The sequence below is a fragment of the Lathyrus oleraceus genome, chromosome 1 (genome assembly GCF_024323335.1).
Source record: "Lathyrus oleraceus cultivar Zhongwan6 chromosome 1, CAAS_Psat_ZW6_1.0, whole genome shotgun sequence".
NCBI lineage: Eukaryota > Viridiplantae > Streptophyta > Magnoliopsida > Fabales > Fabaceae > Lathyrus > Lathyrus oleraceus.
Window position 1 is genome coordinate 99469420 of NC_066579.1, and position 12184 is coordinate 99481603.

Below are 12184 nucleotides of genomic sequence, written 5' to 3' on the forward strand. Positions count from 1 at the left end.
TGGATAGCGCATTATACTTATAATGACGGTTAGGTTAAAAACCATTGTGATATAATTTGTTTTATATATATATATATATATATATATATATATATATATATATATATATATATATATTTCAATTTCATAGTATTCCCAAATTTTTAACCTGAATATTTCTTAATCATATCAAACTAGAAACAATAATACAACCATTTTTAAATTGAATTAGACCAAAAATTGTATTAAATCAATGACACAATTCCATTAGGAACCAAAAATTGTATATTACATCAAAACCAAAATGGCACAAAACAACCTACAATGTACACATCATTACAACAAATAATAGTATGTTGTTGTCTTGATGTCTTGACTTTAAACACCTATAATTTCAAATAATAATAGTTTTAAAAATAAAATCAGTAGTAATTATAACATACAATAAATTATGAATGAGGAATATAAAATACTTACTTTTTATTTTCTCATATGTCTTCTTGATGATCATTACGAATAACATGTACATAATCTTTATCAACTACTTCATATGAATTAGGAGCTTAAGTTGCATAAGAGGGAGTGAAATGAATATAAAAAATTTCATCATCACTAGGAGGAATGTGTTTTCCTTTGAGAACAATTGATCATCTCCTCAAAAATTATGCAGGGTCTGTCACATAAAAAACTTGTTTTGCCTGAGTAGCCATGATGAACGATTCGGTGTTATAAGTTGTCTTGCCAAGGTCAACCCGTGTGAATCATAACTCATCCGTTTGTACATCATTATTATTGGGAATCCACATGCATTTAAATAAAGGCACTTTAAAAGTAACATAATCAATCTCCAAAATCTCCTCAATGAAATCATAGAATGCGGTAGTTGTAAAAATATGATTATGATCTTTCTAACTAGAGAAATACACGGATTCGGTCTCAACCATAACCTTACTATTTTGCATTGTACTACAATCATCTTTTGCTTTTATATAAAATGAATAATTAGAAATCTTGCATGTCGTCCAAGTTATCAGAGTAAAATTTGGCATGTACAATAACCATTTAATTATCTCGGATGCATAATAATCATTAGAAATCCTCATATCAAACCAACTTATGAATTCCTTGTTATGCTGTGTCAACAATAACTTGTCATTCATTCGAGGATATTTTTTCTTTATAACTTCTTTGTGAGTAGCCATGTAAGGTTCAACTACACTAAGATTATTCAATATATAAAAATATGTTTGAAGTACTACATCACGACCCATTGACTTAACATTTAAACCTTGAGTACCTCTACCTTCAAATCGGTTAGCATGACAAGACTTTAGAATTCCAATAGACTCTGTTTCCAATAGATAATTTGAATAAAACTCAAGAGCCTCTTCTGTGATATACCTTTCAACGATCAAAGCTTCTGGTCGGTGATGATTATTCGTATATCCTTTAAATATCTTCATGTATTTATCTATAGGATACATCCACCTTAAATAAATTAGACCATAATATATGATTTCTCTGACTAGATGAACAAGTAAGTGAACCATAATGTCAAAAAATGATAGAGAAAATAATCTTCAATTAACACAATATTATTGCAGTCTCATCTTCTAATTCATCTAATTTTTTTAAAGCAAGAACTTTATTACATATAGAATTGAAGAATAAGCACAATCTGGTTATAGTTACTCTTACATTTTTTAGAAGGATGTCACAGATAGCCACTGATAGAAGTTGTTGCATCAAGACACGACAATCATGAGATTTTAAGCCAATTAACTTGAGATATTTCATTGATAAAAGTTTCTTGATGTTTGAAGAGTAACCTTGGGGAACTCTTATATCATGCAAACACTCGCAAAAACTTTTCTTTTCCTTTTTAGATAGAGTGTAACATGTCAGAGGCAAATACGATCTTTTTTCTCTATCTTCTGGAGCCAAATGTTGTCGTATACTCATCTCCACCATATCTAAATGGGAATTGTTATTATCTTTAGTCTTTCCTGGAATATTTAAAAGTGTTCCTATCAAACTATCACACACATTTTTCTCCACATGCATCACATCAAGACAATGTCTTACATCAAGTCTAAACCAATATGGAAGATCAAAGAACATCGATCTCTTTTTTCCAAATATTTATCTCAACGGGACCGTTATTTTTCTTTCCAAATACAACATTACGGTGCTCTTGTCGTTGATAAACTTAATCGCCAGTTAAAGGTTTAGGAGAACTTTCAAACTCTCGTTCTTCGTTGAAAGTCTTTCACAATCTACGATAAGGATGATTGGGTTTTAGAAATTTTTGATGCCCAAGGTAAAGGGCCTTTTTTCAAAACTCAAGCTGTTGAAAACAGGTATCATATTCACATGTAGGACACGCTTTATGTCTTTTGACACTATATCTAGCAAAATTACCATATGCAGGAAAGTCTTCGATTGTGAAAAATAACATTGCATGCATCTTAAACTTTTCACCAAAATATGCATCATAAATGTCAACACCTTTATCCCACAAAAGTTTTCAATCCTCAATCAATGGAATTAGATAAAACATCTATGTTGTTTTCAGGTTGTCTTGGTCCATAAACCATCATATTTAACATCATATACTTGCGCTTCATGCACAACCAAGGAGATAGGTTACAAATCATGAGAAGAATAAGCTACGGAGAATGGTTAGTGCTCAGATTAGTAAAGGGGTCAATCCATATGTGGAAAACCCAAGCCTAAGGTTTCTTGGCTCAAGGCCAAAATCCGGAAACAATGAATCAATTTTCTTCCATTGCAAAGAATCAGCTACATGGCGAATGTTTCCATCACATTTTCTTTCATCTTCATGCCATCTAATATTCTTTATGTCATTCGCATTAGGAAAAATTCTCTTTAACCTCGAAATTATTGGCAAGTACCATAACACTTTTATAGAGGACGCTTCTTACGAACATTGTCATTATCATCACCATTGTTGTTCTTCAACTTGTAGCGCGACTTACCATATTCTGGACATTGATCCAAATTTTCATATTCTTTCCTATATAATATGCAATCATTATGGCATGCATGTATTTTTACATACTCCAAACTCATTGGACATAACATCTTCTTGGCCTCATAACATCGATCCAGAAAATTGTTATCTTATGGTAGCATTTGTTTCATCAAATCAAGCAAATCTGTGAAACTTTTATCCAACCATCTATCTTTTGCCTTTAGATTAAACAATTTTAACAACACAGACAATCGTGTAAGATTGGTACACCCCTTATATAAAAGCACATCTTTGTCGATACATAAAGTATCATAAACATGTGCTTTCATATAAGACACTTCTCCAATATCACAAATATATCTTTTATTCGATCATCCATATCATCATCTTTTTCATCCATTTGTGACGTTGCATTTTGATTATTATCCACCTCTCCAGGCCACATCCATGTTGTATAATTTTGACATATTCCATCACAACATAGATAATGTAATATTTCTTTCTTTGACCGTTTTTTGATATTCCCGCAAACAACACAAGGACAATAAAAGATACCATTATTGTCAAGAACATTTTTTTAGCAAATTCAAGGAATTCAAGAACTCATTTCTCATACATCGGACCTAATCTACCAGCTTTCACTCAACTACGATCCATAACAAATTCTAAAATTTATATCAAAATCATAATGTGAATGGTAACCTAATTGTACACGCATAACATCTTAATATGATTATATGCATATGACAATGTCTGAATAAAACATGAACATGGCAACACCAAAACATAAACATATTCAGAAGCGTCACAATGTCTGAATAAAACATAAACATATTCAACACAAAAACCTAAAGCATATTCACAAAATCTAAATAAAACATGAATATGGAAACATGAATAATACATTTAGCAATGTCAATACACATAACATCCTAGCGAAGAACATTAACATTCAAAAGCATCAGAGAGAGATAATTGTAAATGACCCTTAGGAAGAACATATACATTCAAAAGCGTCAGAGAGACAAATTGGTAACATACCGTAATTCTAAGAGGATAATGATTTCCTTTCCATAAATGATATTTTTTTCCAGAAATGAATGAAGATGGTGAAGGTTTCTCTATCGTTGTCGTCTCGTTCGCAAGGATACCCTTGTGTGTTATGAACAAAATGAAGTACCTGTTATGTTTTAATTTTGTGGGAAAACATTTCACAACGGTTGCTAGCTTCAACCGTAGTGAAATATGGAACATACGACCATGGTTGAACTAAACAATCATAGTTGTTATGCTTTCAATTTTTAAATGACAATAAATGTGAAAGGGCGCATGCTATTTTTTATTTTAAAAAAAGAAAAATGTTAAAGTTGGGACTCGAAGCTTGTCATCCAAACTCTATGACCATGGTTTTTTGAAGGAAATGTGATGAAACGTTTCTTAGTAAAATAAAAAAACACGCGCGTACAAAATGTGATATGACGACGGTGGAAAATGGTCATTGTAATATTGTGTCACCGAATGTATATTTTTTAGTATTATCTAAAGTAGAGCATGGGGGTGAGTCCCTCAAGCGCCAATGACACTAGGACATGCAACATTAAGTGCTTCTAGTGATAGTTTTGTGTTAGGAAAGCCAACCGATTAAGGACCTTAGTACATGTGAGAGGCGTGGGGGGTCTCTTTACAATTGTTGGTGCGTCTAGTGAGTGGTATTCATTACCTATTCGACCTAGCTTCTGATTCTATAAAAGAAGGACTTTATTTCATTTTAAAACACACTACCATTTTCTTATTTTCTCAAACGATTATAAGACCTTATTAAGGAAATGCCTAGAAAGATTAACTTATGTAAATATTTGTCAATCTTTCTATCCTCTCCCTAATAAAGTTCTATAATCTCTCTAGAACTCATGATGGGTAATTCGTTGAGGAGGTTCACCACCTCCCTCTTTGTAATGGTGAGGTACTCATAGTCAAATATATTTATAGATATTGGGTCCTCCGTCTAATAAAAGGGAAGTTGTATACACCATCTTCTCTAGTGGTAACCATGGAATCACCATCTCGCCCCCTCATCCTCGTTAACCTATCATTCTAGTTCTTATAGTGATCGAAATGAGGGTGAACAAGATTCTTCCAGGCAAGGCACACATGGTCACCCAACCTCCCTTCAATCTTGTCTTTGTTCCATAGAAGGAAAAGAAAATGCATATGGCAGGGTTTGGTGTCTAGTCGCCGATAAATTATTTTAAAGACCCTAATAAAGGCCCACCCATTTAGAGTTATTTGGGAGGGACGGCGTTTATGATTGCGAGAACCTCTGACTCAAATAGAGTAAATGGGGTTAACACCCCAAGGTCTTGGATGACCAGTAGATACATGTATAAGTAGGCATATAGAGAATTAGGTAGGGCGTTCATGTTAGCTTGTTCCTCTATAGAACAGGGTTCTAGGATGACTTCGCCATTGTCGCTCATTTTAGATAGGCTTATGTGTTTTTATAAAAGAGGCTACCCTCTTCTCTAAACTAAAATGAGTTTGTAACTCTTCCACCTTGAGCGTTTGGATGTGTTGGTCGGCATTGACAACTCTAGATTTCCTAAGAAAGAACAAGAAAAAAGAGAGTCAATATCATTATTGCAAGAAGAGTCAGTACTACTATCATTGCTGCCAAATAAGCCTAGTTCTATTAAGTTATAGTCGACGGTCCCATTTTGTCGCCTCACATTCCTAAGACAATGGTTTAATAACTCCATGTATTTTTCATGGTTTGAAGGTTCTATCATGTTACCCCTCTCGTCTAACTCCCTAATAATCACTATTGATTAAAAATTAAAGGGCGTGGAAAATAAGTAGGGTTTTATACCTTTAAGTGAGTGGAGAAAATAACTTTGAGCATGTAGAAGTTGCACAAGATTGTCAACATTGATCAGTACATATTTAATGGTTCCCACTGGTTTCCTGCAAGTTTTGACTGCCATATACAATATTTCCGCAGTTGGCCCTATCTCAATGTCCCTAATTATTTTCACCACCAATAATGGTATTATGATTACACTTGCCACCAGTGTGGTTTCCATTGTTGCTATTATTGTTATGATTTTTATACGCGTCACCCATGTTTTCTTGCTTTGGAACATAACACTCTTCTAGAGATAGCAATCTAGCTTTCAACTTTTCTTTTCTGATCTTTTGTGTGGTTATCTCAGTTTCAGGATCAAACAGAAGTGGTTCAGTTGGATCTTTTCCTCGCATAAACAGAAAAGACTAGCTAACATTATTAGTAGGTTATTGATTATAAACAAAATAAACAAATATTCATACATATGAATATAAAACTTAAAATTATAAAACCTGTTGTGATGTCAATAAAAAGTAACATCGGTCCACGACAATGACACCATTTTGTTGCAGCGTAAATAACAAGTGCAATATTATCGTATCCATAGAGACTGGTTGTGCTTAAAGATAGATTCAATAGTTTTTATGATTCTAAGCAAAGGTTTATAGTTTTTTGGTTGCAAAAAGGTAAATGATAGAAAAGAAATGGAGATTTCAATGTTTACATTGAGAAAACTTGTTATGGGTAGATTTCTTCATTGTTTATACTCATGCATAACCATTGGTCAATAATATGCTCATATACTTAGCTATTAATATTACTGCTTGTTGCTCTCATCGTATCTCATCTCTTACTCAATGACGTGAGATCAGTTGTATTACCTAATAGGAAATCTCTCACACTATTAAATATAACAACATTAAGATTAAACAATGATATAAATATATTGATTATCAATTATCAGTATTTTGCAGATGCTAAACATAACCTTATCTATAGGCATTAACATCCAATAGATGGAGAATTAGATCTAATAATAACCAACACCTCTCGTATGTCAAGTCGTACCATGAAAACAAAATTTAGGTAGCTTATCCAAAAAAAAGAATTAAGAACGAAGAATCATCAATATTAAAACTTAAGTAGAATTTCATAAAACTCCATGATTGTAATTAAACATGGGCATATAATGACTACGTCTATCCCAAACAAAGAGATTTCTAGCTACGCTCACTCATCGTAGTTGTACAGGGAATCCTGAGAGGGAAAACTTGGAAGGCCATATGTAGCAATCTCTCGAGCAGTGCTTCCACCTTTAATCCCCATCTCATATTCTCTTGTTGAGACCAAGGTTAACTTACTACCTATATATACTCCCTCGAGTCCACTGAAAATCGGTTAGAGCTAAAATTGGACCTCCTATTTATAAGCTTGAGAAAGGTAGGCCCGCTAGGCGCACCACCCACCTTCGTGTAGCGCGCATGCTTTCTTCTCTATTAAGAAATGCCATCTGATCCTTCAACTAGCCCTAGCCACCCTAGCTCGCAAGGTACACCACCCATATTCGCTTAGTGCACAAACTTTTCCTTCACCATCAAGTTACTTTGCCTTGAAGTTATCTCTCGCTTTTTCTCACCCATTTCCCCCATGAATGTGGCCTAACGATCCTTGCTTGTAGGAAATTGGTCTTGAAAAGGTCTTTATGTGTTTCTTGGTGGTTTTTAAATCCTTTTCACCAGTTTTTGATCAATGTGAAAGTGAAAAGTCCAAACAGGTGTTTTATCACTTTTCATAGATAAATTTAGGGTTTTTCTATTGATTGCTTATAAAATAAGTTAATAGATGCCTACGTATTTTATGTAATTTTGGAACTTATCATCCAATTGTGTCCTTCTTAGAGAAAGTGATTTAGGCTTATGAAGCTCTTCTAGATTCTGAGTTGGGGCTGGCGGGCGAGCCCTTCACTTTCATAATTTGGGAGGCATATCTCCCGCGAGAGGAGTTAGTCTCCTTACTCCAGTGAACCCTTATTCTATAATATTGATAGTGTGGAAAAGTGGTTTGTCCTCATCTTTCCTATCTAGACCTTAGCCCTTTCTTGACTTTGGACTCAGAGAGGATCGCACGTTATCGGTATGGACTTGCCTAATGATTGGCAATGATCGTCTTGAACACACTTCTTTATATGACCCTCTTGAATGAATCGGTTGATCTCCTTCTTCATATGGTAGTAGTCCTTTGTGTGAAGACCTTAAACATATGATATTTTCACCACAGAATAGATTTAGGTCTCATAGTGCCAGACTTGGGGTTGGCGGAGGAGGAATACCATACGCATGGAAGACTTCACACCATATATGTTCACGATAAGTGTTCAACTATGTGATAATCTTTGTGGTTTTTCCATTGTGCTTGAAAGTCACCTTGTGTCTCACAGGCGAGGTGGGGTGACTTATGTGTTGATGTTGTGACGTGTGAGAAACGTTAGATTCTCGTTCCTTAAAATTTTAGCCTTTTTTTATGTGTTACTCACCTCGCATATGATGTAACGTTCGGCTTGTGCCATGATTTCGATCATGGAAGATGTTGGATTCTAGACGAGGGAGGGATTCATTGAAATTTCATGCTCTCAATTCATTTTGGAATACCCCTATAAACATTTTCATATTTGGTTGTACGGATTTAATGGACGCCTCATTAAAACGGGCGAGGTATTCCCTCAAAGACTCTAATGACCCCTGAGTGACGTTAAACATGATGGTGGTGGATACCTTCTTGTGTTTGCTTGCTAAGAATTGGTGGACTAACTTCCTCACCATCTATTGATAATTAGTAACTAGCAATATTGGAAGTTCATGTACCACCTTAATGAGGTCTCCCTGAATGTGTTAGAGAAGAGTCTGCACTTCAAGGAGTCTTAGGTGGCATATGATGGTCATCTAAGCGTTAATGGAGGCAACATGCTCTTGGGGTTGCTCCTTCCATCAAACTTTGTCAGCGCATGGGGTTTGAAGCTTATCGGCACATGGACCTTCCAAATTTTTTGAGAAAAAAGTTAAGGGTCCAGAATCTCCATCTCGTTAGTGGGGTATGTCTCTTACTATCATTCTTAGAGATTGAGGACATTGTCATCCAAGATTTGGTTATGGCGATGCAATTATTCCATATCAATCAAATCCTCTAGTATGGCCTCATGGTCGTTGTCAACTGATGGTGGCTCTCCTTTTCACCATGTTAGGTGATGGCTATTTTGTACGTACAAGTATACATGGCCAAGCTAGTAGCAAGTAATAATAAAGAGTATCGATTCGAAAGAGATTGTATTAATCATAATGATTTTCATATAAGAAGTTTTAAAGTAAACATTAGTGAAGGTAATAAAATAATGGTGTTTCATGTCGTTAAGAATGTGGAAAAACAAAAAAAATTATTAAGGGATAACACAAAGTGAAAGAATCTATTAGACAATGTTTCATTTAATGAATTAATCTAATGTATGAGTCTCATGTAATGTGTCGTGACAAATGAGGCCAAAACTCGATCTAATAGTGTATGCATACAACATAAAAATAAATGAAATCAAGCTAAGGAACAAATCCATAAGTCTCACAATATCATTAATACATGTCTTTACTGAGTTTTGCATTCTCCTATGATCAGGGACGGAGCCAGAGATTTTAAATTGTGGGGGCGGCATATTAGTTTATAGTGTAATAAATGCAATTTATTTATTTTTTAAAATTATACATCATTTGTTTTATCCTTTATGCTATTTAATTTTTTAAAAAAAAAGTATTTAATAATTTTCTTAATTTTTTATTTATATAATTTTCTCAATTTTATTTTTAACGAAATTATATATTTATCTCTATGTATAAATAATTAATGTAGTATGAATAATTATCTATGATATTTGGTGATGATATCTTAATGTTAAAATAAAATTATTTTTAAAAGTTTTACTAAAAATATGTTTTAAAATTAAGCACAATCAATTTAACTATATTTTAATTAAAAAATAGACTTTCAAAATGATATATATATATATATATATATATATATATATATATATATATATATATATATATATATATATATATTATATATATATATATATATATTATATATATATATATATATATATATATATATATATATATATATATATATATATATAATATATATATATATATAATATATATATATATATATATATATATATATATATATATTTAAAAAATTAAAATGTTGATTCTAGCTCTTTATCCATAAAAGAATTAGATGGAAAATATTTCTATTTACTTTTTTATCCATATTTATCATGACAACATTAATAAATTTAATAAATTATTATTTACTTGTAAGGTGACGAGAGAAAGGAATAAATATATGACATAAATTCACATGAACAAAATATATAAAAATAACTCATTCGTAATACATTCAGAGATAAAATTCTATATGATTCAATATTAGATGACTAATAATTAAAACTAATTTAGATTGCTTTTAGGGCAAAAATTGATTTGATACAGAGATAAAGTTACATATGATTCAATATTAATATTAGATGATTAATAATTTAAAAAATCAATCCTAATTAAAAAATATGATATGATATAATTTAATGCAGTTTATTTTAGATGAGAAATATTTCTATGATACTATATTTTACACCTTGTAGTTTATACATTAACACATACTCATTAATATTTTTAATAATTTTTTATTTCACTTTGAGTTATACAACACTAAAATAATTGGACATATACGGTGTAGTTTGCATACGGTATAGTAAATTGGTGTGAACCTAACAATGGTCAATTTAAATTGGTTTTTGGATATCCCAATTATAAATTATAATTTTTTAATAATAATATTATAAAATAGTATAATATATCAACAATTAATATTTTTGGATGACAATCATTGATGATGTTTGAATTATATGAAATAGTAAAAACAAACTAATAAGTAGTGTTAATTTTTAATCCAAAGGGCATAAACTCGTAGTAGATATTAAGTTCATCAATCATGAAGGTCGTGTTTAGCACATTTGTATGGTTCATTAAAATTTGATTGTACTCTTTTCCACATACTTCTATAAATGACCTTCTTATATCAAATTTATTGTATGGCATTTTAATCACTGACACTCGTCAATGGTATACCTGTGTATTCTATAGAATTTGCAGTGTCTTTCTATGTTTTTGTCAAATTTTGATTTTCTTTATTGACATGCATCTCTTGTCTTGAGCATCATTGAGCATATTCAAGTTACATAAGTGACATTGTCTATCTCGGGATGAATTTATGCCAACACATCACATTTATTCTGTAATAATCTGAAAGATCATTGCACTTGAAATAACAAGTGACTAGAGTGTATATAAATGACTTGTAATTCTTTCATAATCTTCTCATCACACAAGAGTTACTCTACAGATCAATACAAAGGATCTGAACTCCAGATACATCCAACAACTATATGTGACTCACGCTTAAAAAATAGCAGGTTGGTATTCCATTTCCACTATATATATAAAAAACTCGTCATTTCAGATACACAATTTAAAATTCAATTTCAATTCATTTTTCTCCCTCACATACAGATTTGAGCGTTGGAGTGCAAACCTTACAGTCAACCCCCTCTCTACTGTATCGGAAGCTCTGATTCACTATTATCACTGATTCTTACTCCATTTCTGGTTGCAGTATGAAATATTGGTGCCGTCTATAGGAATCAACTTCTGATTCTCGCGTTTTCCATGATCTCACATCCATTCTTTGATTCGTCAGTTTGAAACCTTTACAGTTCACCATATCAAGAGCTCTCAAAATTGAATACAAATATTTGTCACATTCATTCATTCCAATCAAGTGGCATACAAACTTTGATTTCCTGAATTTTCAGATCTCTTCTTTCTACATTTTTCAATAATGGCTGGATCCAAAGCTACTTGCTTCGTCGCAGCACAAGAAGTCGTTTTCCCTACCATAGCTCAAGTAGTGATCAATCAACCAATTGCACATCCTCTGCAAAGTGTTGTAAATTCAGTATTATAACAGCGGGTGGCTCAAAATAAGGATTTAGATGAATATGGTTCATCTCAAAAAACCCTATTCATTTTTTCCAAAAAAGAACAAGTGGACTTCGTAGAATTAGAAAACGGAGCAGAAGTCGACTTAGTAAAAATGAAAAAAAAATAAAAAAACAATATGGATATGATCTTTTCTCCTATCAATATATAAATTATGTGGATAAGAAAAAATCCTATATTTATGGATATAAATCACAGTCTTATAACACACCTAAAAATATCAAAGAATTATTTGATATAATGGGTGATAGCTTTATCCAAAATTAT